The 27,824-nt window shown below is 32.0% G+C and overlaps 1 protein-coding gene across 2 annotated transcripts in view; it reads right to left on the bottom strand.

Annotated features, from left to right (window-relative positions):
- The window catches only part of LOC145293106 (dynein regulatory complex protein 9-like), a 1,598,532-nt gene that overhangs the window by 63,024 nt on the left and 1,507,684 nt on the right, over positions 1-27,824 (bottom strand). The window lies entirely within an intron of this gene.

Genomic DNA, 27,824 nt, shown 5'->3' with positions numbered 1-27,824 from the left:
AGTCATGGACAATAATTTTGGCATATAGTATTTTTTTAACAAAGTCTCCTCATCAGCAAAAATATTGGGTGTTTTTTTTTTTATAAAGTACACCATAAATAAACCTAGCAGTTTTTAAGTAAGGCAGATGTATCTGCTAATTGTTTGCCTTTCGAAAACCGTAATTATCGTCAACGCATTCATTTGGATGTTGAATGTAGCTTATAAATGCTCGAATGTTTTTAGCAACCCAATACTGGGAACTCAAAGAAAGCTAATTTTATTTTATTCAAATTAAAACAACGTTTCTATTGAACTCTAATTCTTGACGTTATTCTCGCGTTACCTATACACAGTTCAAACATTTCAAAATACAACCGCCAGATACAAAGCGCAGCTTTATACAAACAGACTTCTTTCTCCAAATTTACAATATGGCAAGGAAGAAAAAAAGGAAAGAAAAAGAAAAAGAAACAACACACTGAAGATGGAGTCTACATCCGAAATATATTTGTGATAAATTTCAAACAAGTAAAATATTTGTTTTTTCCTAATATTACGTTGTGATTTGGTTTCAAGTGCACTTGATGCATATTTTATTTTATTCAAATTAAAACAAAGTTTCTATTGAACTCTCATCATTGACTATATATATATATATGGCATAATCATATTGACACATCGGTTCTTGTTAGACTACCGAAGTTAAACATTGATGAGCCTAGTTAGTAGCAGATGGGTGACCATTTAAGAGATCTACGTGCTGTCTGTACTCTCCGCTTATCTCAGCATTGTTTAAAGTTGTCTTTATTATCTTCTTGCCACTGGTATTTAACAATGTTAAGACTTAATGGAACCCAATATATATATATATATATATATATATATATATATATATATATATATATATATATATATATATATATATATATAACTACTTCATTTACTCACATAAAATTAATATACGAAAGTATAGATTTATGCGTAAACTTAAGTGAAGTATTTACTTCAAAAGTGCTCAATACGTAGGTAGAGCTAGTTAGTAATTTATAAAATATATATGGCGATTAAGCTACACTGAATATTCCGCATTTCATCCACTATAGAGTCTACATCCGTAACGCATAAGCCTGACGAATCCTATAGTGGATGAAACGCAGAATATTCAGTGTAGCTTAATCGCCATATATATTTTATAAATTACTATATATATATATATATATATATATATATATATATATATATATATATATAGAGAGAGAGAGAGAGAGAGAGAGAGAGAGAATCAAACCTAGAGTCTAAAGAGCAAAGTTTCTTTTCATGTATTAATATTTTAAAAGAACAATGCTAATATAGAATATATATATATATATTTCTGGTCCATGATCTGACTGAGGGCCCTAAAACTTGTGTTTAAATTGATTCATTTATATGGCTTTTAATACCTACCAACGTTTTAAAGGTTTATTTCCTGAAAATTTTAGATTTATTTGTTTCTGTTGTTTGTTTATTGATGATAATGATTTTTTTTGTTGGCATTCGTTTCTCCAATATCTTTTTATTAAGAATTTTTTCTAGAACGATATTAAGTGCTTACGGAGGGGGGTGGGGATAACACGAAGGTTGCCAACGTTCCCAAGTGAAAGTGTTCACTGAAAATGGTTTAATGAAAGTGATTGAAGCAAGTGAAAGTGGTTACTAACAGCCCATCATCTTTCTGCTTATGATGATAATATTTGATGACCACCCCCTCCCCTTCGCTTCATGAAATGTTCTCTCTTCTTTTCATGATAAAATTGGTGAACAAAGAAAGTCGCCTCTTATGGCAAAGAAAGTCAGCTCCTTTTGTACACCATTCCTACCAGTTGAGTATCCGTCCACAAGAAACAGTCCAACATTGCAGTAGTCACTTTGTTTTCTGTTGAGCTGTGGTATTTTTTTCTGTTCGACTATAGAAAATCCACCTTCTCATTTTGGGAAATAGTTAATTTATTGGGAAATGCTAACAGCCAGAACAACTATGCTAAGGATGCTTCATGCATGGTTGACCTTTACAAATGAAAGCCTACTCCTACGCCAGGGTTGGTTAGGCGACTTTTAAGGGGACAAACTGCACCATCTCTTATGCTCTGGATCAGTTTCTCTGTGTGTTCCTATCTTTCCAGAGTGAGGAAAGTAAATATATTCTTTTTTATTCGCTTTATCATATAATTCTTATTGATTGTAAAATATAGCTTTTAAATTTGTTCTTTTGTTTTTCAGTTTTAAGATTTGAAAATTACGATTTCCAGTCGAAATTCTTTAAAGGTAAGTTTCTTTAATATCAAAATGTTAAGACATATCGAAATTTTCTGAAGATATGAGTATCCGAGCGGTAAAGTCTAGCTAGTTTTATCTTCTTAGTAGAATTGCACGAGGGAAAAGAAGAAAAAAAATAATCTGAAAATTCTTGCTATGGTCCATCGCAAAATCTGTTCCGCTTCAGGTCTTAAGGTAAATGCAATCTTTGTATCTATTTATGGAAACGGATAATCCTTTCCATATTTTGAAATGAACATCGGACATTATATGGAAATCATGTTCAATAATCCTAATGCCAAAAATAATGATTATTTTATTTGTTTTTGTCGAAAAAACAGAAATGCTTCATTTTGGAGGAAAGCATTTTTTTTTTGTCTGTCGTTTTCAATCTTCCTCTACGATTGATTGTTTTTCGATTTTGATCGAATTTATTGCAGATAAATCAGTTTGAGATTATCTCCTCCCCCCCCCCACACACACAATGCACATCTAATAAAGCATAATCACATTAACACACTATTTCTCATTAAAATCACTAACGTTAAGCAACATTGAGTCCGGTTAATATCAGATGGGTACTATTAAGAAATAACCGGTGATGTATGTGGAAGAACAACGACACTTCATTGAAAAATAAAATAAAATTGAAAAAAAAAATAATAAATTGCAAAATCTGATAAAATTAAATTAAAAAAAATAATAATAAATTACAAAATCTATTAAAATTAAATTTAAAAAATAACAGATTACAAAATCTAATAAAATTTGATTTTAAATAATAATAATAATAATAAATTGCAAAATCTAATAAAATAAAATAAAAGAAAAGAAAAAATAATAAATGACAAAATCTAATAAAATTAAATTTAAAAAATAATAATAAATTCGATAATCTAATAAAATTAACTTAAAAATATAATAATCAATTGCAAAATCTAATAATTGAATTTTTAAAAATAATAGTAAATTATAAATATCTAATAAAATTAACTTAAAAATATAATAATCAATTGCAAAATCTAATAATTGAATTTTTAAAAATAATAGTAAATTATAAATATCTAATAAAATTAACTTAAAAATATAATAATCAATTGCAAAATCTAATAATTGAATTTTAAAAAATAATAGTAAATTATAAATATCTAATAAAATTAACTTAAAAATATAATAATCAATTGCAAAATCTAATAATTGAATTTTAAAAAATAATAGTAAATTATAAATATCTAATAAAATTAACTTAAAAATATAATAATCAATTGCAAAATCAAATAATTGAATTTTAAAAAATAATAGTAAATTATAAATATCTAATAAAATTAACTTAAAAATATAATAATCAATTGCAAAATCAAATAATTGAATTTTAAAAAATAATAGTAAATTATAAATATCTAATAAAATTAACTTAAAAATATAATAATCAATTGCAAAATCTAATAATTGAATTTTAAAAAATAATAGTAAATTATAAATATCTAATAAAATTAACTTAAAAATATAATAATCAATTGCAAAATCTAATAATTGAATTTTAAAAAATAATAGTAAATTATAAATATCTAATAAAATTAACTTAAAAATATAATAATCAATTGCAAAATCAAATAATTGAATTTTAAAAAATAATAGTAAATTATAAATATCTAATAAAATTAACTTAAAAATATAATAATCAATTGCAAAATCAAATAATTGAATTTTAAAAAATAATAGTAAATTATAAATATCTAATAAAATTAACTTAAAAATATAATAATCAATTGCAAAATCAAATAATTGAATTTTAAAAAATAATAGTAAATTATAAATATCTAATAAAATTAACTTAAAAATATAATAATCAATTGCAAAATCTAATAATTGAATTTTAAAAAATAATAGTAAATTATAAATATCTAATAAAATTAACTTAAAAATATAATAATCAATTGCAAAATCTAATAATTGAATTTTAAAAAATAATAGTAAATTATAAATATCTAATAAAATTAACTTAAAAATATAATAATCAATTGCAAAATCTAATAATTGAATTTTAAAAAATAATAGTAAATTATAAATATCTAATAAAATTAACTTAAAAATATAATAATCAATTGCAAAATCTAATAATTGAATTTTAAAAAATAATAGTAAATTATAAATATCTAATAAAATTAACTTAAAAATATAATAATCAATTGCAAAATCTAATAATTGAATTTTAAAAAATGATAGTAAATTATAAAATCTGATAAAATTAAATTAAAAATAACAATAAACTAGAAAATCTAATATCATAAAAATCTCTCCTCGATCGAGATATACGTGAGTGATTGGAGACTGCTTGTGAAATTAATATTTCCTAGACACTTCTTACTTTAATGTGAAAGCCAGATAAATCTCCCCAGGATGAATGCTGTACTATATATAGCATGTTTTTAGGCATAACAATACCCCCCCCCTTGACAATATTGGAGGCGAAACATTCTGCCTACCTTAGAAATTAGAACCTATGAGACAAATTCCTCCAGTCACACTTAGTACACAAAATAAAATTTCATGGATGCTGCGAGTGCTTTTTTTTACTAATTTGTATGTAACAACTATTCACATGTATTCTGTACCGCTTTATTATGAATGATACAACTACTGAACAAATTTTTAATTAACTCAACACCAGTATAATGTTATTTTTATGTTTGTATTTGTTTTCTCAATCAAGTAAATTTATTTATATAAATATTGAATATAATATTGAAAGCTGCTAATCTTCATAAAGCGACATAAAAGTAGTATCTGTGTAGGAATTAATTTACCCGTTCTGTGACAGCTATTCATCTAGTATATATATATATACATATATATATATATATATATATATATATATATATATGTATATATATATATATATATATATATATATAAGTTCAATAATTGCAGTTAAATTCTGTAAATCAAAATATATATACATATATTTAAGTTAAGAGTTTATTGCTTGAAGCAAGGAATGTATAGAGAGAAATTCTGTTTATTTAACCATTATTATAATATAATTATATTATATATGATTTTTCTTTATATATTCCTTGCTTCAAACAATAAATTCTTAACTTAAATATATGTGTATATATTTTGATTTACAGAATTTAACTGCAATTATTAAACTAATATATTGCTTTATTTTTAAATATTGAGCTTTACTTCTTGGCTAGTATTACCTCAATGTAATATCCGACAGGATAATCAGGATAATTCACTTGATCTCTAATCTGTGACTTATCTCATATATATATATATATATATATATATATATATATATATATATATATATATATATATATATATATTAGTCTACCCGTGACACATTGGATCAGTATGTTATATTTGCTATGGAACTACTGTATGAGCGTGACACTTGTGACGTAAAGAGAACAGTTTTTGTGACATAACAGAAACATTTCTATGAAAGTATATTAAAATGAAAATAGAATATAGATAGATTTTTATGAGTCGTTCTCTTTATTATAAGTGATTATCTAAAAAAAAAAACTTACAGCCATTGAATTATACATGGTTTGCCATATTTATAGGTAAATGTGCACTGAACAGATACCATAATACTTAAAGTTAAATTCAAATTTTGATATATCTTTTTTAAATGAAATTGTTATTTGAAAGTACAGAAAATTCAAAATCTCTTTCCCTATGTTAAGAATGGCTTTTCAAATGGAAAATGAAAATTAAATGTAACTTTTTTTCATTTATTTCAAACAAACATTCATGACCCATTGGGTCAAATATTTAATTTATATGTTTATAATAAGGTCGATAAAACTAATTAAGACAATGCGGAAATGAACGATGTAAAAAAAAAAAATCAGAAAGTATTAACAATTGTTTATTTGGATAATTTAAATGCAAAAAAAAAAAACCAGAAAACAATTGAGACGCTGAAAATGTACACAGAAAAACAATACGTTTTATTGTCACGTTGATTATTTATTTGTAACGCAATTTAAAAAAAAACATATTTTCGGGGTTATTTATTTATGTTGGTAGTGTAGAAGAAAATGTATGAATGTTTTTAAGAAATGGAAAATAAAATTAAAAAAAAAAGAAGGCGGTGGGGAAATCACCGTTGTAAATTGTTCTTATGGTTGTCAATAGGTCAAAGTCGATTTATTTATAAGAAAATTGCGACAGTATAGTTGTAATACAGAATAGTTGCAAAACATCCCCACCCTTCCCATGTTAAATATTAATTTCTAAATAATAGTGTTAATATTTCAGTGAGCAGGTCCAATTTTGCAAAAATAGCGATTTGTGTTTATTTGTTTATGCTGTTATGGGTTTATGTTTATGTATGCATGCGCAACAGGAAATCGGATGTAGGGTTACAACACCCGTTACAATGTTGAGTTTTATAATTATCTATATATATATATATATATATATATATATATATATATATATATATATATGACTACTTCATTTAATCACATAAATTAATATATGAAGATATAATTTTATGCGTAAATTTTCAGTATTTACTTCGAGTGCTCAATACATTCGTAGAGCTAGGTAGTAAGTTATGAAAATATATATGGCAAGTGAGGCATAAGCCTGACGAATTCTCACGAGAATGAAAGCCGGAATGTTCTGTGTAGCTTGATTGCCATATATATATATATATATATATATATATATATATATATATATATATATATATATATATATATATATATATTCGATTTCCCCTTTTTAAATACCTCGATACAGCTTTGAGAAAGCAAGGGCGAAACCGGTCAATTGGCGCCCCTTTTTATTTTTATTTTCTCTTCTTCGTCACATTTTTCTTTATTTTATAACGCCATTTACTTTTAATCATGAATTATAAGTCTTTCCTTCATGATTGCAATATTTAAATTTTGTACCCTGAAAGAATCATGATATATATATATATATATATATATATATATATATATATATATATATATATATATATATATATATATATATATATATCATGATTGTAGACGAAAAATTTCTTAGTAAACGTGCTTGTTATTCCACAAAAAATGATGGCGTTTTCAAACAATCGAGAAAATCATTTTACTTTCCTTTAACTTGTGAATTATTAGTCGTATTAATAATTACAAGATTATTTCTCTTTTTGAAACGTTACACATTTTTATGGATAAACCTACAAAATGCAATGTGCGTTTTGGATGAATTGTTAATCACTCTATTGACTCATTATGATTTCTCCAAATATTTCTGTCTAATAGCAAAAAAAAAAAAAAAAAGAAAAGAAGTCATCATCATCATCATCATCATCACCATAATCACTGTCATTATCATCATTATCATTATCAGTTTGCGGTGACGATGCTCAACTGATGTACGACACGGATTGATGACCTAGGTGTGTTAAGTTCGAATCCAGTTCATTCCACCAAAAATTAACTTTCGCTTAAGATGTTGACAATCTTCACGTGGTCCCTTCCTCTAAAAAGAATTCTGACTGGAAAACTGATCAAGAATGCCAACAATAGAATCTGTATTCAGATGATGATGATGATGATGATGATGATGATGATGATGATCAGCATCATTGGTTTCATTTAGTGATGAAAATGCTATTTTAAACTTCATCATAACTGCCAGGTAAAACGCCATATATAAAGATGCTTGGACACTTCTTCTTCTTCTTCTTCTTCTTCTTCTTCTTCATCATCATCATCATCATCATCATCGTTTTAACGGCTGTTTTATGTGGTGGCATGCATTGGACAGCTTTTAGAAATTGACTTTCAAACTAATTTGGTCATGTTTTTATTTTTTTTTCCCTCTTTCTCTCAGATTCATTGTTATCACGTCTTCCTATGTTTTCATAGACGTTTCCTTGCAAACTGATCCTGCTACCTCAACTGTTCTACATCTACTAACCCAAGAACTCTCAACTATTCTTTCAAAGTTACTAAAAAAACAACAAAAAAAAAAACAACGAAGTCTCCTGTTCTGCACACGTTCATCATATCGTTCTCATATCAATACTCTCCATGTCACACATATCCCCAACCCTCATTGTCTAGCTTTCATTTTCATACATCAGTACATGCGCATACATTCATATAATCGGCAATTTTTATGCCACAAATAAAAATGTCATCTTTAGTTTAACGTCTGTTTTACATGCTGACATGTGTTGGACGGCTTTTAGCAATTGATTTCTACACATTTTGAAAATAGAATTGGTTGCTTTTTATCTTTGGGTAAAACATGATACAAAACTATACAAAGACTGACACAAAACTACCCTGAAAAACACTGGATTTGACATTCACACTAAACTACAGCCCAAGACCGATCCATCATATCCAGTACCAAACAGACGAAGGAGATACTAATACGTTAGTTTGTTTAGAGAGGCGAGTTATTAGTCATAGTGACAGAGAGAGACCATTTGAATTGGATAATAATGTCGTTTCTTTGCATATGTATATGTGCAGTGGACCTTCCCGAATCAAACCGAATTAAACTTTGCATATGTATATGTGCAGTGGACCTTCCCGAATTAAACTTAATTTGTCTTTGAGATTTTGAGATGAGGATTGATAATTATTTTTTTCATTATTTGGACTATTATTTTCATCTTGGTTGCCTTTTTCACAACGCCTCGACCGATGCAACCTCCGACCATCTTCAGGTGCACTCACACTGGATGCCACTGGCGAACAGTGAAAAATGTTTAAATAATGAAAAAAAAAATAAATAAATAACTTGTCTTTGTCTAACAAAAATATTAGAATCTTTTTTTTTATTTTGCTTTTAAGATATTTTCACGATGAAAACCAAATTTTGTTGCTAGGTTCATTCAGAGAGATTTTGATAAATTGTCCTCCGAATTTCTTTGGAGTGGGCAGGAACAAAAATAGTGGAAATGAATGTTCCTAATTGGTTTCTGATTGTTACAGATAACAAACATTTTGCTTTTTATGTATCATCAATGAATAATGAAATACGGTTTCCCCTTGGTTAAATATTCAGTTCGGTTTGTAGATTATCTCTCTCTCTTCACCCCATCCCTCTCTTCACTTTCTCTCCTCTCTCCTTCTCTCTTCACCCCTCTATCTCTCTTCACTCCCCCTTTTCCAGTTTACTATTCAGTTTGGTTTGTAGATTACTCTTTCTTTCTTTTCACCCACCCTCTCCCCTTCACTCCCTCTTCTCTCTCTCTCTCTCTCTCTCTCTCTCTCTCTCTCTTAGTTCAATTCGGTTTATACAGTATTCTCTCTCTTCATCCTTCTCTCTATTCACCTTCTCCCCTATCTCTCTCTCTCTCTTAATTACATATTCAGTTCAGTTTGTAGCTTATTCTCTCTCTTCACCTACCCTCCTTTATCTCTCTCTCTCTCTCTCTCTTCACCTACTCTCCTCTCTTAGTTAAATATTCAGTTTGATTTGTACATTACTCTCTCTCTCTCTCTCTCTTTCTCTCTCTCTCTCTCTCTCTCTGTCTCTCTTCATCCCCACTTTCTCTTCAACTTCACTCCTTCTCTCTCTATCTTAGTTAAATATTCAGTTTGATTTGTACATTACTCTCTCTCTCTCTCTCTCTCTCTCTTCACTTTTATCTCTTTTTCTTCACCCCCACTTTCTTTTCAACTTCCCTCCTTCTCTCTCTATCTTAGTTAAATATTCAGTTCTGTTTGTCTATATAAACTTGCATTTATACTCTTTTAATGTAAATATTCCCGCACCAAGGTGACTAGCAATAAAATCACACACCTTCTCTACAGAGGTTCCTAGATGCCAGAAGATTTTCTACTTTAATATCTTTTTTTTCCTTGGACCGCTTGTCTTTGGAATTCCCTTCCTGTTTCCGATTTCCATAATAGTACTCACATGCAGAAATTTAAATGTAATGTGATCAAACACCTTAATGACCAACTCCCCACCTGGGTCGCCCCTATAAGTCTGGTTCCTATCACAGTAGTCTTTTACGCTTCAGTGACAATGTTCCTTATTTGAGGCGACTACATCTTGCAACCGCAATGGAACAAAATTTTCCTTACTTTCTTTATGTGCTAGAGCTTCTTCACAATGGCTTCCAACCTGTGAAACATATTGCTGCAAAACTGCTTCTCTGCAAATTACAACATGGCCATCTTCAATTCCAACATCAACAAATACTTGCCATAAACCGAACCCATATGAAATCATACTTAATTTATTTCAGTTTTAATACTTCCATAATTTTTTTCATCCTTCAACTAGCAATTGTTCCATCTTATTAATCTGCGAGTGACTTTTGACTTTAATAAATAGTGATCATTAATAAATAAAAAAATCGGTAAAATTATGTAAACTTGTATCTTTAAGCTCAACATCAAATCCATTCAGCTCAGCTTTGTTTTATAGAATTAATCCTTTTTATTGTTTTGATTCCTGCACTGTTTGCCAAGCTGCAGCCCCTGTCGCATCTCTACAGTGTTGCATCCCTGTGCTTGTTTTGCAAGTACTACCACGAACTTACAGTACTTATATCCTTTCAATGTTAATACTCAAGACTCACATGACTAACTGTAAAATCAGTCCCTGTAGAAAACTATGTACATAAAGATGCTGCCAAGTCTGCCGAAAAGAAGTTAGGCTCCTTATACTGGGCTAGAAACTTCTCACATCTGTCAGTATCCTATATATCTATAATAACAATGCTGCAATGTGAAATCCATGTTAATCAGTAGGAAAGAGAAAGCCAGCCTGAAGAAAGAAGAAAAACTATTGAGAGAGAGAGAGAGAGAGAGAGCAATCAGCCGAAGTACTGAGGCCACCATCATGAGTTTGAGGCACCTTCTCAGAGTGTATAAGAACAAGCTCCTTTGACAAACACTGTACTCAAAGTAAGCTGCAGGAAAAAGAACTATCGACCGCTCCCTACAACGATACAAAGACCAACTCAAAACAATCCTGAAAAATACTGAATTTGACATTCACACATTGGAAACAACAGCCAAAGACCGGTACCTGTGGTGCCGATCTATCATATCAAATAATATGAAACAGAAAAGAGAAGACTGGTGGAGATTAAGAGGTATACAAAAAAAAAAAAAAAAAAAAAAAACAGAACATCCCGCTCTCCCACCAACATTTACCTGCTATCTCATGGGTTCTATGCTCAGATTGGTCTGAATAGCCATCTGCAAGTCAAACACTACTAAAAGAAGATAGAAATTGAAATCGCAGATAGGAGAAATTAACCGATGATACAGCCATTTACTGTGAAATCTATTTTGATGAAAAAAATAGAACTTGCTGCTCCTAAACGAAAATACAGTCCATCAACCAACCAGCATCACTTCCTTTTTTTCCTCGGTTCTGCATAGGTTTCCCGATAACAGATAATTTTCTACTCTAATGGCATTTTTCATCCAACCGCTTGCCTTTGGAATTCCGTCCCTGTTTTCTGTTTCCCCAACTTAAACAACATGCAGAAATGTAAATGTAATATGAACAAATATGTTGTTGTTCAACTTCCCACAAGGGTCACCCCTATAAACCTGCACCCCATCGACATTCACCAATTACACTTCCAAAGAATCAAACCAATAACGTTTAGAACAAAAAAAAATCTAGTTTTTCTTTTGCAGAACAAGTTTCAGGAACAGAATTTCAAATGAAGAATTGTGATAAATAATATGACCAGATTATATTGAAAATTAGATATTGCAGATGATGTGAGATTGGAATGGACATACTCTCAGGAAATCAGCATCTCTCACTATCGCGAATGACATGGAATCAACAGAAGAAAGCGTGGACAGGAAACCCTTTAGGCGTATGATACTAAAAAGCAATTAAATTAGATATGGATGGACAAGGCACAAACGTATCGTTAGATCGGTGACAGCAATTCTTCATCTATGTTCTTCTCCAAGGAAATCAAAGATCTGAAACGAATGAAACGATGCTTGACAAAAATGTATGACAAAATCGTTGTGAAAATCATTCTCAATATGAGAACAGTAGTCCGAAGATAATGTAAATAACCAGTCCTCATATAAAAAAATTCAGAAGCGTAATATCTTGTTTTTTTTTTGTTTTTTTTTTTGCAATAGAGTTACCGCTTATTAAGCCATAGCGGCCACTTGAGGATAGGGGTAACCATTTACATTATATTGTATTCCTGTTAATATTGCAAACGGTAGAAACTGATTATTTATGAAGACCGCTCAACAAGAAAAGCGCATATGTTGTAATTAGCTGGGAAGCAGTTCCGTGGTATTGTGTGCTACAGATGGGCAGTTCTGGAAAAGAAACTTTGTTCATGGAATTTTCATTTAGTTTTAAGTACAGAGAGAGAGAGAGAGAGAGAGAGAGAGAGAGAGAGAGAGAGAGAGTAATAGAAATTGCTGGCAGTGGTTGTAATGCAATGGACCCCAAATTAAGCCTAACTTGTTTTCGTATTTTTGTCTTTGTCTAATAAAATTACAATGAATGTTTACCGTGAATGTTTTACAGTGGTGGAAGTCATAGATTAAACCTCATTCGAGTACCTGCCATAAAAATAATGATAGAGAAGAGATAGACTCGCCACGTCTCTTATGTGAGAAAAAGGTAGCAAGGGGGAGAATATGAGATCCCCACTAGGTTTCGAAGCCAGTTTTGTATCCTATTAAGGCAGGAAAAGTTACTTGGAGCAGTCCCTGCCCAGATTTGGCAAAAGTACTCCAATTTAGGATGCAATTTGACTCTTGTATAGGTAGAGTCGGGAATGAGATATCTTCTGGAGCAGTAGAATGATCCAACCATTTTCTGGCGACTTTGTCAACGGATTAGATGAAAGTCTTCCATTTCAGATCACGAGTGACCGTCACTTCTGAAGGCAGGGTTACATCTGTGAAAACGTTGTGCAAAATGAGAACAGTAGTTGAAAGAATCAAAATAATACCAAACGATTGTTAATAAAAATGTATGTCAAAAGCATTAGAACGTTTTGTCGGAGATTGCATCGGTAGAAACGCTGTGATAATAAAATGCAACATAAGACTAGTTGTCTGAATGATCCAACTTCCACAAATATGGAAATGCTTAACTAAAACTATAATTAACAATCACTCGTGAAGATCAAAATTACTACACTAAACATTTAACAGTCATTCGGAAGAAGAACGGACGTGGGGTCTAACAACGAATATTCTGTGTGAGCATAGAAAAAAAAACGATTGAATTCGTTGTTAAAGATACATTGTGGTATTTAGTTATTTTATAAAGAAAAATTAGCGGTGGTCACATGGTAAACAACATGGACGGAGACCTGAATATTACAAGTTCAAATCATGCCCTTCTACAAAATCACTTTCACTTAGGATATTGGCAATCTTCATCCCGTAAGTACTTGATGCCTTTCTAGAAATTTTTCTGGGTAGAAAAATATCAGGGAAATCAATGCTAACAATAGAATTTTCAGATTATTACGATATGAAAATAATGCAATTAGAAATTAATTCAAATCACTATTCTCGTATTGGTTTTTATTGTTTCTACGATCAATGTAACTTCTGACCTTCTTAGGTGTATCATTTGGAACTTCAGAATTTTATGTCGAACTAAACCCTTTATTTTAGGAGTCTCCAAATTACGACTACAGGCCAGATCTGGCCCGCCAAGTTCGTTAATCTAGCCTGTGTATCATTATTTATAAAATTATGAGATAGCTTGCAAATCTTTTATCAACGGAATTTGTTGTTTCTAATTTTATTTTGTTTACCGTTATTTTCTTGAAAATAATGTACGTTGTTGAAAATTTTCTTTACCATTTTTTTAGCAGAAGAAAGTCTATATTTGTAATATTTTAGGGGCCCTACACTTTAGAAGTAGCGATTAAGTTAGCTAGTCTGAATTTTGACAAGGGTCGCATTTAGTGCATGTAAGGATAACATTCATTTGCAAACGGAATCGTTCTCAGAGACAGGTGACGTAAATTTGAGACAGAGAGCAAAAATCAAACGCTGTGGACAAAAAAGGAGTTGAACGATGACGAATCACGTCACCTTTTACGAGCGAGAGAAAACTAAGATTTTCAGATAAGTCTGTCAATGGAAGCCATGCGAACGAGCCATGACCAATAAGGTAGGACACATATAATCTAAGACCAATGTTACTTCGATGTCTGTCTGTGCATATCACTCATTTTGGTAAGGTAGAAAGTTACGTTTTAGAAGTAAATAGTTTTGGTAATATTAGTCTCTCTCTCTCTCTCTCCCTCCTATACAAATTGTCTTCAAATAAAATCTTGAAGAAAACTCAACAAACGACTCCTTGTGTCTTTTTTATGAAAAGTTTTATTTGACTTAGTTAAACAGATAAGACGATTTGACGGCCACACTTAAAAACAAGTGGAAACCGCATCAAAGACCACACGTCTATATGTATAAAGACGTTTATTTTGTTTTTGATATGTTTAATATGATTGTTCTCATCTTCTTCCTCGCCCAAATTGGTGCCAATTTCAAGTTTTTCATTAAAAAACTCTCTAATTGAATAAAAACATTTTTCAGTTGGCAACCCTAAATTGTAAAACTTGAAAAAAAAATTCTATAAAACTAAAATCTTGCCAAAAAGGAAGCCATAAATTTTAATGATAATGCATTTCCTTACAATTGGCGCATTCAGTAGTTTTGACACAGTAGTAATTTTGAAACAGACTATTAGGAAAAAAGAATTTCTTAGGTTTAAAATTAAAATGAAATAAAAATCTAAAAATACCAGAAAGAAATTCGAAAAATAAAAGTTGAAATTATAGGAAAAAGTGTGAATTTTATTTTCCCATCACTTATTAAATTTGGATTTCACATCAATATTTATCCGGCATCATAAATGTTGGCTTCACAGGAAAGGTGCAGCCATGGCAATCAGTGATTTGCTCTGCTTGACCTTATTTTCATCTAGCAGCGACGAGATCTCTCTTTCCAGAGGCCTAACTCTTCCATTCATCATTGCGAATGGTGGCTCTATAGAGATGTAGGATGAATTTGAGACGTTTTCTAGCCCGGTAGGGGGATCCCACTTTCTTATGAAATCACGACTTTATATTGGGTAATTGATAATAAATACGAAATTTGCATAAATTAAAATATCATACTTAAGCGTATTTTACGACCGGACAACGCTGAGTGGCCTGCTAGCACATAAATATGGATACAATAGGGGTAGTAGGACCCGACATTGTCTGAGATTGAATGAAAATCAACAAATGTTCCACTCATTACTTTCGTCATCGAAATCGGTGAAATCGCCCATTTCTTGCTATAGCGTACTATATATACACGATGTTGCTAGGTAGTAACAATAGACGTCATTTGCTATTAGGTCATATATGACGTATATTGTGAACAAGCAGGAATATGACTGCTTCTATGACGTTATAATATATATATATGCTATGACGTCATTGTGAATACGAATTTATTATAATATATATGTGACGTTAGATATATATATAAATATATATTTTTTTCATCACCCCTGGACACGCTATATATATATATATACGTAGTTTTTGTTGTTGTTGATTTTTTTAAACGATATTGAGATTAGCGTCTTCACCTTGAAAATCGGATGTATTTTTTTAGAAATTGTCCATTTTTTATTTTGTACATAAACAAATAATATTTTATTTATTTTTAAAACAGTAATCTACGTACATGCATGTTTCGGGGCCCTACCCCTCTTCAGCATAGTTGGACTGTTATTAGGATTCGAACCCTGGACCTTATGTATTTCAGTCCAGCGTCTTATCCATTACGCTATGATGCCATAGACGATTTATTGTTTAGTTTTTATCGTTTATATATTTACGTAATTTTTTTATTGTTTATATATATATATATATATATGTATATATATGTATATGTATATATATATATATATATATATATATATATATATATATATATATATATATATATATATATATATATATATATATATATATATATATATATATATATATATATATATATATATAGTGATGATCATATTTATTGGCACGGTAAAATAAAAGTTAAATTTTGTCTAATAAATTCTAAAAAAGGGATTAAATTAAAGAAAATAACAAAGTATATTATGTATTTTTAACTCGCCTTTCCGATGCAGCAATCGGATTTTAGAAAAAATAAATAACAAAGGAACAACAAACATAATTGCAAAAAACCCTTGTTCAAAATTATTGGCACGATTTATTTAATAATCAATTGTATAGCCTTTGGCCTTGATTACCTTCCTCAGTCGCTTTTCATAGTTTACAACCAAGTTGTTGCACTCTTCAGTAGTAATTTTAGCCCATTCCTCCTGACAATAATCCTCCAATTGAATAAGATTCTTAGGCTTCCTTTGCATTACCCTCAATTTTAATGTTCTCCATAAATTTTCAATTGGATTAAGGTCCGGGCTTTGTGATGGCCACTCCAAAACATTAATATGATTGTCCTCAAGCCATTTCTTAGTCAGTTTAGCCGAATGCTTTGGGTCATTATCTTGCATGAACCACCAACGACGACCAAGTGAGAGCTCTTTAGCAGAGTCTTTCAGGTTTTCATCCAATATTTTAACATAATCTTCCTTTTTTATGCTACCTGTGACCTTAACAAGTCGCCCTGGTCCAGAGGCAGCAAAGGATCCCCAAAACATCAAACTGCCTCCACCGTGCTTCACTGTGGGTATGGTGTTCTTAGGCAGGAAAGCTTCGCCAGATTTTCTGTAAATATAAGACACTTTATTATGGCCAAATAACTCTATTTTCGTTTCGTCAGTCCATAGAACACGTTTCCAGAATGCAACATCTTTATCAATATGACGTTTTGCAAAGGCTAGCCTTGCTTTCAGGTGCATAGGCTTCAATAAGGGAGTCTTTCTCGGACGACATGCTTTTAAACCAGCTCTCTTCAAAACTCTACCAATTGTATGTCGAGATACATTCACTCCAGAGGTGCTCTGTTCATCAACAATCTCCCCAACAGAGATCCTTGGGTTTTGTTTTACTTGTCGAACAATTTTCCGTTCATCTCTTGGGGAAAGAATCCTTTTTCTCCCTCTACCCTCTAAACTCATAACGTGGCCTTGCGATTTGAACTTGTTTATTATGGCTCTAACAGTGGATTTGGGAAGGTTTAGCTTCTTTGAAATCTTACCATAGCCCTCCCCATTGGTATGGCATGCTACAACAAGCTTCCTGACGTCTTCGCTGTGTTCCTTAGTTTTAACCATGGCGATTGAAAATTATAATTTAGTCACTTATAGTAGTTTAAATAAATCGCTATCTAAAAATTATCTGAAAAAAATTATTCACTGAATTAGCGTTAAACAAGCATAATATGGCTATAAAAAAGTTCAGAAAGCACGTAAACCGGAAATTGATTGATATTATACTGATACTAAAAGAAAAAAAAAGCCGTGCCAATAATTTTGAACAAGGGTTTTTTGCAATTATGTTTGTTGTTCCTTTGTTATTTATTTTTTCTAAAATCCGATTGCTGCATCGGAAAGGCGAGTTAAAAATACATAATATACTTTGTTATTTTCTTTAATTTAATCCCTTTTTTAGAATTTATTAGACAAAATTTAACTTTTATTTTACCGTGCCAATAAATATGATCATCACTGTATATATATATATTCACATATGTATATATATGAGGTCATTATACGAGGGGCGTGTAATAATTAATGCCCCTGGCCCACTTCCAGTTGTCTTATCTAGCTGAAATTTTGCATGTGCAATGATTTATATATCTACGTGTTATGTGGTAAATTACAGCTCTGGACTAATTGTGGTTTCTGTTTTACAGGTGTCTGAACTGAGTCAGGTGTGAAATGGAGCCTGTTGAATGTAGAGCAGTGATCCGGTTTTTGTATTTGAAAGGACGCACACCACAGGAGACTTTTGATGAAATGAAAGAAACGCATAGTGATAATGTCCCATCATATGACCTTGTAAAACGCTGGCATCGTGAATTCAAACATGGCCGGAAGTCTGTGGAAACAGCTCTCAGACCTGGTCGCCCCCCTTCTGCCATTGATGAGGCATCTGTCTGGCAAGTTGAGGCTGCTATTTTGGAAGATCGGCGCATTACTATTCGCCAAATAGCCCAAGATGTCAAGATTAGTACAAGGTCTGTGGAAACTATCATTCATGACCATTTGCATATGCATAAGGTGTCTCCCAAATGGATTCCCAGGTTGCTCACAGCATTCCAGAAGTGAGAACGCATCAAGTGCTCGAGGATGAATTTGGAGATGTGCTAAGAAGATGTCAAAGTTTTTCAAAAGACTGATTACACAGGATGAAACCTGGATCCATTACTATGATCCAAAGACCAAAGCCCAGCCAATGCAGTGGAAGCACTTGGAATCACCACCTCCAAAGAAGGCAAGGGTGCAGCCCTTTGCTGGCAAGGTCATGCTCACTGTCTTCTGCGACCAGGACAGATTTCCTGGCAAAGGGTACCAGAATTACAGGAGCCTATTATGCTTCACTTTTGAGGAAATTAAGGGAAGCTATCAAAATCAAGAGGCGGGGCAAGATCAGCAAAGGTACCCTCCTCCTGCAGGACAATGCTCCGGTCCACAACTCGCATGTTGCCAGATCAGAAGCACAGGCGTGTGGTTATGAAATCCTCTCCCATCCTCCCTACTCTCCTGACCTTGCGCCCTCTGACTTCCCAGCCATGAAGTTGTTTTTGAAAGCAAAGCGTTTCCCAGATGATGCAAACTTGATTTCTGAAGTCACGTCATGGTTGGAGGACCAAACTGGGGGTGTTCTATAAAAACGGTCTCCATAGCTACATCAAACGATGGGAGAAATGCATAACTCTGGGTGGTTCCTATGTAGAAAAAGACTAATAAATGTGCCAAGTTTCGTTGTTCTACTACTATGGGAAGTGAGTCAGGGGCATTACTTATTGCACACCCCTCGTACATCTATATCTAAATGTGAACAAAAAATAAAGACAGGGATACGACTATTACATATATATATATATATATATCCACGCCTACCTTAATCTGCTACTCCCCCCTAATATATTTTTACCTTAAAAACTTAAATATTGTCGATACCCGTCTCCCTCCCGCTTATTATCTCTTAATCCCCCATTTTTTCTCGTATTTCCTCTAAAACACTTCTTCCAAATTCTAACAACAATTTTTGTAAGGTCTGACCAGGCTGTTGGATCGTAAACATGGTCCAACATCCGAAACATATGTAACCAAACAGATAAAACGGTAATAAAAAAAAATAAAGCACATATTTGCTCTGCAATAGTATTGAGCCCTCTCTTCAGATTTTTACTAATTACCAGTTTTACCTATATATATATATATATATATATATATATATATATATATATATATATATAATACATATCTTATATCATATTATTATAATATATACACACACACACACACACACACACACACACACACACACATATATATATATATATATATATATATATATATATATATATATATATATATATATATATATATATGATGATACATATTGCCGGGCGTATACATATGTTACTGCCTCATACTGATGCACACACTCTAACATCTGCCAAAGATAACGGCAGAAAAAAGAGGGTACTTGTCTATATATTTGGCAATCAGATCAAAGTGTTGGACATGGGCAATATTATATGGAAATGTTTGATGGCTGGGATAGAGAAGTGTGAGATTGTTGCAGTGAATAGAGAAGTAGTGTATCTTAATGTATAAACATTATCAAAATACAAAACTATTTCAATATAAAACTTGATTGATTGAACGATAGAGGAATTTTAAGCATCAAGTTTTTATTGAATTTAATATGTTTATTTATGGTGTCTTTTAAATTCAATAAAAACCCTTCAAAATTTGCTGATGAGGAGACCTTGCTTATCAAAAATCTATGTATAATTATTGTACATAACTTGATGTATACAACAATAAAAAGCATTGTTTTCCGAAACGATCGTACAGATAATTGATTTTGTTGTTGTTCCTTCTTATGAAACGGATTTTTAATTTTTAATTTAATTATAATTTGATTTTTAAATTTTAAATTATCAATCACATTACTTAATATTGTATTAGCTCTAGGACATTTAACTATCGAGCTTATTATATATCTAAATTACAACGAGCACTTTCTATTTCCTGTATTTTAATTAAACTAGTAATTTCACTGTTACATTAAAATACACTCAGCTCTTTAGACTATTGTTCTAATCTCCTTTAAATTATATATATATATATATATATATATATATATATATATATATATATATATATATATATATATATATATATATATATATATATAATTATATTTTGGGGAAAAAAGAATTCCAGCTGAGTGCTCTATTATAAGGAAAAAAATGTTCAAAATAAGAGTGTAATATTTATTTATGTTTTTTAGCAGTTTAGATAAGATAAGCCATCGGTACTGTCGGTTTCAAACCTGATATTAGGGAATGGTTCTACGTGCCAATATCAAGCTCTCTTCAGCTGATCTCTGTTATCTGTCTATAACCGGAAGTGAAAACATTCATGATATATAAAGTAACGGTCCCTAGATGCCAGAAAGCCTTTTACTCTAATAGCTTCTTCTTTCCTACTGCTAGACTTTGGAATTCCCTCCATGTTTTCTGCTTCCCTGAGTGTACTGATATGTAGAAGATTTAATGCAATGTAAACTTCACTCATCTTCCCTAAACACGGTCCCAAATAGCAATCCCTTACGTCTAAGTGTCAATATGTCTTATTCAGGACGAACATGACAATAAAAAGAAAAGGATAATCTGGTCGGCATGTATGTATGTATATATGTATGTATGGATGTATGTATGTATGTATGTATGTATGTCTGCCTAAACCATTCGACAGAGTCGACGGATTTTCACATCGGTAGCGGTGTGAAGCTCGATCCTTTGGACGACAAATATCAAAAAATTTGCTAAAAACGTTAATTCTTTCACCCTTAATTGGGCACTTTTCTACAAGGTGGGGTCGCTTTTTTCGCTGATATTTTTGAAAAGTATCTCCTCTTTTCGGTTGAGTAACCTTAATTTAAGCCTTTGCCATTTCTGGTTTGGCGATGGACGCAATGGCAAAGACCACGTTTTTTTTTTTTTTTTTTTCATATTCTTTTCCTCCTAGCGGTACGGGCTCAAGCCTGTCTGCCTACTACCACTGTTTTTTTTTTTTTTTTTTGCTCAGCACACACCTCCAACCACCCGGGCAACGCCAGGCACCCAGCCTAGTCTCAAATAAAGCACACTGCCATTTAGATTTAAGTGAAAGAGGAGCCACCCTAAGTGGGGAGTTTTACAGCAAGATATTTGTTCACATTACGTGTAAATCCGTGCATGTTAGTGCAATGAAAGAAACAAAGAGTAAGGAGGGAATTCAAAAAGCAGATAGTTTGTGGAAAGAAGTAAGAGTAGAAAGCTCTATAAGTGAGATTTAGCGGATTGTTGGGTCGATCGGGGCCATTTACGTCGAGGGAGCATTAGGTTTAGTTATCATGTTGGTTTGAAGTTTATATACAAGGAATTAAAGTGTTATCCTAAGCTAGTATAAAAATTGCAGATGGTGCAGTATCTCGCTCAAGGTTGCTAACATTACAAACTTTACCAACACTACAATTTTCGATTACTTGTTATCTTTGTTATTCTAAAATTAATTGATTATTTTGTTTTACAGAATATCAACACTTTTTCAGGTTATTTAATCCCAAATTCAGTAATTTGGGAAAAAGTTTTTATATTTCAAATTCTTTATATGTTCAGATATATATTTATGGTGTTTGGTTTGGTTTGGTTGTTTTGGTTGTTTTGCAGAGGGAGGTTGTATTTGCAGAACATGATTGAGTTTGGAAATTGAAAGAGAAAAAACAATGAGATCAATGTTTGGTGCACTTTAGGTCAGGAAGTCAGTGTCTTCAGACAGCTTGATTTGGTAGCACCACATGGAAATGAAAATGTGATTAGATTTCAGCCTTTGTATCAGCCACTTAAACAATAAAATTGATATTACATTTTTTAACGTTTTAAGATGAGAATTATTTGGATTTTCGGACTACTGTTCTCATTTGTGCATTCATTTTTTTTTTTTTGTGAACTGTTATCTTCATCTTCATAGTTATTGTTTCACCACCTTTCAGCCAACTCAGACTCTGAAACAATAACAACTATAAAGATGAGGATAACCGTCCTCAAAAAGAATGGATGCACAAATTATGGAGCCAAAGAATTACAAAAATAAATTTAAAAAAAAATACCATTCGATACAGATCTGACAATTGAAGGCCAGGTAAAAACAAAAAATTAGATTTATAAGATTATAAAATCTAACCTTGATTGCTTTTGGGGGCCCGTGGCACAATTGATAGAGGCGTTGATTCCAGGTGGGTATTGTTTGAAACAGGCCAGAGGATTAGTTCACTAAAACATGCAAAGCAGTAATTACTGGGGATACAGTTACAAGACACAACATTCATATCCCATCGTGATTAATCATTCTAAGAAGGTCGGAGGATTAGTTGGCCGAAATGTGGTGAAACAACAGCAACTATGAAGATGAAGATAATAGTCAACAAAAAGAATGGATGCACAAATTATGAAGCCTCATCTCCAAAGGATTCAAATAATAATTAAAAAATAATAATGATACTGCTCACATCGGTAATGCCATTTTCACAATGCTTCAGTCGATGTAGCTTCCGACCTTCTTTAGGTGTAATCTTGTCAAACTTGGGAATTTTTGTGTCGAACTTGGGAATCTGCATGGAATTTCGAACAGAACTCTTTATTTAATCAACTGTTTGCAAGGATCTGTGGTGTAGTGTATAAAGTACTTGATAAAATTCAGTTGTAAAGTTATTCTCTTCTGGGGGTTGTAAGTTTAATTCTCAGGCCAGGCGACACTCAAAAATACAATTGCGAATTACTTAGGACTTTATGGCTGACAGAACGAAAGTATGCTATCCCCGTGAATTAAATAAAGATTTCGTTCGAAATTCCATACAAATTCCTTAGTTTGACATAAAGGATCATGAGTTCGACAAAATACACCTAAAGAAGGTCGAAGGTTACAACGACTGAAACGTTGTGAAACTAACACTTAAGATGAGAACAGTAGTCCTAAGAATCCAAATAATACGAATAAAATCGTGTTACATTTACACACTTATTTCGTAGAACTCTAGTCTGTCCACATGCTTAACCACGATTCCATGTTGCATTACAACCACCTCGTTATGTCAAACTGTCTTATGACCTATGTTAACGAAAAAGGTCGTTCACTTGTAGGCGATCGATTCGATCATGTCGGTTGGTTAGTCTATATCCGAGTGGATCAATAGATTAAATAGCCACCATTTTTATTGCCTATCAATAATGAGTTGGTAAGTAGTGATTGAAGAAATAACTTCGGCTGATTTTGTGGTCAATCAATTATTGTTCCTTTCTACCATGTAACCAAATAAAATCTGCCACTTGTTAAGAATGAAAAGTGTATCTGTTCTTCCAAGTCATTTCGTTGAAAGATCTAATAGAAAAATGGATTCCTGTCTGGTTGCCGCCAACACCGATATAAATTATGAAAGCTGTCTTTTCAAAGCTTATATCAATAAACCAGTCGTCATCGTTACTTGTGAGTTGCTTAAATATTTAGTCAATAGCTAATCAAGTCTACGACGAAGAGCAGAATTGGTTTCTGGTGAGATTCAAACTTGAAAACAAAGTTGATCTGTTAAACTGGCTTTAAAAAATCTGTGATTGGCAAAAGATCAACTCGAACCTTTAAATACTGTACTTATGTTGTTTTACAAACTATTTCATATTTGTTATGATTTTGCTTACAATTTAATATCATTTTTATTTTTTTTTAATACTATATTTATGACTCTGCCAATCATTTAATATTGTTTTTATTATGATTTTGCTAACCATGTAAAATTGGGTATATAATAATTTTGTTAATTTAATATTATATTTTTAATAATTTTGTTAGCCATTTAATATTATATTTTTATGATTTTGCTAACTATTAATATTGTATTTGTTAATATTTGATAATTATTAATATTGTATTTGTTATAATTTTGATAATTGACCTTGTATTTGTTGGAGAATGTTTAAAAAGATTTTCTCGCCAGGGAAAATCATTTTAATGTCATTTTCTCTCCCTTACATGTTTTTCAATGTTTTGTGTAATAACGGTGGGGGAGAGTCACAACTATAAGCGCCCAAGGTTGGTGACCTCTGTAGAAAAACACTGGCACTCGAACCTGGAACCCGTCCGATACAAAACATAATACGAAAGTAAGATTATATAAATTTAGGCGCAATCGGGGTTCGATATGGCAGGTTTAAAAGACGTTTTTTGTTTTTCCCTTCATGGCAGAGACGTTATCTCGTATACGTAAGGTTGTTATCAGTTGGGAAAAGGATAAAGAGAAAGAATACGACGGCTGATTGGGGAAAAAGCGAGCGAGTGGTTGAAGAGAATAAGCCAACGTTTCATTGCGAGAGATACCCGAACACAACTTCGACGTCGCTTGCTCTCAACTCGCAAGAATTTTTGTAACTAAACTAGGGATTAATTCCTGGAAAAATATCGCTTGGTCACTAAAATGCCATAGACAATCTTCCATTTGGAGATTGATTTGTCAAACACATATCTCACGATGGAGTACTGTTGCCACATCTGGGCAAGAGATGCTAGAAAGGACTTATCCTGCCTTGATAGAATTCAAAATAGACTTTGTAGCCTAGTAGGGGATACCCTTTTCTCTTCCCTGCAACCTCTTTCTCACAGAAGAGATGTTGCAAATCTATCTCTGCTTTATCGTTATTTTCATGGCAAATGCTCGTCTGAGCTCCAATCTATGCCCCCCCCTCACCAAACTTTCACAAGAAACACTCGTCTAGCTGAAAACACTATCAATAATTTCTCCCACTCTTTATCTGTGCCTAAACCTAAACGTAGATTCCATGAACAAAGCTTCTTTCTAAGAACTGCATGTCTGTGAAACTGTCTTCCGTTCGCCTGCTTTTCAGCTGACTACAATATGGTTGTCTTAAAGTCCAACGTAAAGAAGTTTTTGATGAGCCGTTCCACTTAAATTAACAAGTTTACCGAATTTCCATTACTATCGATTATTATATTGTCCAATTGACTACTGTACACTCTTTAACCTTTATCCTCGAGTGGCCTCTGGGCTTTGATAAGTAGTGATGACTATGTAAAAAAAAACTTATCTGGCAAATATTGTTTTACATTGTGAGCCAGTTGATGGTGTATTTATACAGATTCGGCATTACAGACTTGTAAGAACTGCCACAGATACTAGTGAGTGATATTAATTGTGAGAATTTGGTAAAGCAATTGATTACTTTGCGTGGGAAGACTCAAAGACAAGTAATGTGGGGATCAATGAAACAACATAGAATCCACGCTTGGAATAATCCATCATAAAAGGGATGATACTGCCCCAGAGAGTTACCACTAGTGTCGTCAACCTGATGAAACTATTTTGAAAATATGCTTGATAAAACGATCCAATGGGGTTTCCATGTTGTGGAAAAACAGCTTGAGTACTATTAAATTGCTGAACGTAATGTATGGTACCATTAATTTGTTGAATGTGAGCGACGTTGGCTGTAGGTAGATAAGGTCCAAATATAAGGAAAAACTGAGTTGCAACCGGTTATGTTGTAACTGGACTTTTTTTTACACAATGAATAAGTTTCCATAGTCGAATCGCCACTTACGACTGGGTCCGTTGGAAAAGGTCATCACTTTAGGGCTAGCAATAGAGTACCTCGCCTATTACTAGTTTCTTGGTTCGTATTCAGTAGAGAATAGCTAGTTTTGAACGGTATGGAGCAGGATCGGTTTGTTTTTGCCTTCTGTTTGACCAGTCGAGAGGCCTTTCACAAGCTGGAACAAGATTTATCTTTTAATTCGCCGTTCAAGTCTTAGTAATCCGTTCTCCTATTTTCAACCTTTTGGCAAAAATAATTGATTTATTAGCCGCACAAACTAAACCACTTCATCCAATCAGATCCATATAAGTTTTCAGAATTTTTATGGACGAAAACTTTGAATTTCTTTATGATGCCATTTAGTGCTACGGGTGGCGTTAATTCACCTTTAAATTTGATTTTTTTCTTCTCTCTGTTACTGCACGAGCTGTTTTGTATGTCTTTTTCATCGTTTTTTTGTTAATATTCTAATATTCTGCATGTGTGGAGATTAATGATTGACAGGTCCAAACCCGAGTCTAGTTGAACTGTTTTATTTAGGATGTTGACTACGATGTCTTTCCGTAGATTCTTACCTGCTTTTTCATTTAATCTAGCTTTCCAGATTTTATTTCTATTGTTTCTTCTGTTTCTATAGTACACCGCTTTGTGGCCAATTTTGCCTGTAGTCTAATGTTGTCCTCCGCAATGACTGCATAGGTTTTGTATTTGAAAGGGTCAACTATTTTTTGCTTGCGAATGGACATACTTTTTGCTTTCTCTATCTTTACAAAGGTTGTAATTTTTTGTCTCGTACTTAATTCTTCTAACATATGATACACCAGATTCCTCAATAATTATGGAATCGCTTTTAACACTGATTACCTGATGCCAATCTTCCAGTTTTTGCAGAGTGAGACCTGGTTCACTTTCCAGTCTTGATAGAATTCTCCATCTTATCTCAAGCATTTGAAGTCATTGACTGACAATTTTAACAATCCAAAATCGTCACAATCCTCATTTACAAGGGAGGGGGGATGAACCCCATCGCCTCTAAATGAAGATTACTATTGTTCTGCATAATTAAGTCTCATTAGTCCTGACTGCATTCCTCAGTGGGGGCGACTACAATAATAAGCAATAAATTGCTTTGCACAAAATCCGAGATGCAAGACCTGTGGGGGGTATTTCTTAGAGATACCCAAAACATTTGCCACAGTCCGATATGTCTTGTTTTCTGTCAGACTAATTGTTAAGAAACATAGTTAACAAAAAAAAATTAAATTCTTAACAAAATTATAACAAATACAATTTTAAATAATTAGCAAAATCGTAACAAATACAATATTAAATTGTTGGCAAAATCATAAATATAGTATTAAAAAATCATAAAAATATAATATTAAATTGTAAGCAAAATCATAACAAATATACTATGAAATAGTTTGTAAAACAACACAAGTACAATATTAAAAGGTTCGATTTGATGTTTTGCCAATCACAGGTTTCTTAAAGCCAGTTTAACAGATCAACTTTGTTTTCTGATTCAAGAAACCAATTCCTTTTATCAGTTTACTTTTAACAGTAGACTTGACTAATTATTGACTAAATATTTAAGCACCATGTTGTGATTACTTGACTTCACTCAAAGTTGGTAGCTGTAGTTATTAGGTGTGGATGAGTTTATTTACAGATAGAAATACACAACAGTTCCTGATAACCATAATATTTGTTATAATTTTGCTAACGATTTAATAT

This window comes from Euprymna scolopes, chromosome 14, assembly GCF_053919585.1.
Source record: "Euprymna scolopes isolate OS-2025 chromosome 14, ASM5391958v1, whole genome shotgun sequence".
Lineage (NCBI taxonomy): Eukaryota > Metazoa > Mollusca > Cephalopoda > Sepiida > Sepiolidae > Euprymna > Euprymna scolopes.
This window is presented reverse-complemented; position numbering and strand designations above follow the sequence as displayed.